General features: G+C 41.6%; 1 protein-coding gene across 1 annotated transcript in view; it reads right to left on the bottom strand.

The window, feature by feature from the left end:
- Positions 1-959, bottom strand: part of grb14 (growth factor receptor-bound protein 14) — a 14,539-nt gene that overhangs the window by 11,459 nt on the left and 2,121 nt on the right. The window lies entirely within an intron of this gene.

Raw genomic sequence — 959 nt, 5'->3', positions numbered from 1 at the left:
TCAATCTGCTCACTCACCAGAGGGTGGAGAGAGACAGAGAGAGTCACAAAGTTCCAACCCCTCTCTATTCATATTCACACACCCATGCAAAGTAGAGCCCAGAGAGCAATTACAAAGGTCCTGGTTAAATGTAATGCTTGCTAGGTCAACTCAGTGTAAAGTTGACAGAACAGGGTATGGAGAGAGTGAGGGAGGCACAGTAAAGACCAAATGGATGTCTCTTTTCTCTTGAAAAGTGACTTCTGGTGGTAGTTGACAAGCCTGACTCCTTTTGTGGCACTAAAGGAGATCAGAGCTCACAAATAGGGCTGAGGTTTGAGCCCTCAAGGAGCCATCAGCAAATGGGAGCCTGCAGCTATGACATCAGCTCTCAGTGTAAACCAGTCAGTGTTTAATCAGTCCACGTGGAGCCTTACAAGACAAATATCTTTGTAGATGTCTAACAAAAACAAAGGCATGAATTAAACAGATCAGTCCAACAACTAGCGTTTGATGTATGTAACACTAGAGGGAAATGTTCTAAAAAAAATTTTTTTACCAAATCACAGGCAAAAATAACAGCTGAGAAATACAGCACAATAGTGCAACATCTTTAAAAAAAACAAAAATAAAAAAAAAAAAAAAAAAAGTGTATTCACCGCACTGCTGGTCGTGACCGCATCTAGCCTGGGCTCCAGCTGAGCTGCTTGAGGGAAGTGAAATGCTCAGGCCCAGGAGCCAAAGCAAATTATCCAGGCGTCACATTTCACCAGGAACAGGGTATGGTTCATTGGAGAGTGAGGGAGCCTTTTTTTCCCGCATTAGCACTGCAGTTACACTTTGTTTGCATAACTTGGCACAGACCAGCTGAAAATATTAGAGTCTGTGCAACATTTAGCTTAAATGTAGAGAGGACATAGAGACAATGTATGTCCTTTGAAGAATACATTTTATTTGAACTTAATCCAATTCAATTCTCA

The sequence above is a fragment of the Monopterus albus genome, unplaced genomic scaffold, assembly GCF_001952655.1.
Source record: "Monopterus albus unplaced genomic scaffold, M_albus_1.0 scaffold24.1, whole genome shotgun sequence".
Classification (NCBI taxonomy): domain Eukaryota; kingdom Metazoa; phylum Chordata; class Actinopteri; order Synbranchiformes; family Synbranchidae; genus Monopterus; species Monopterus albus.
The sequence above is the reverse complement of the archived record's forward strand: the minus strand, read 5'-3'. Positions and strand labels throughout refer to the sequence as shown.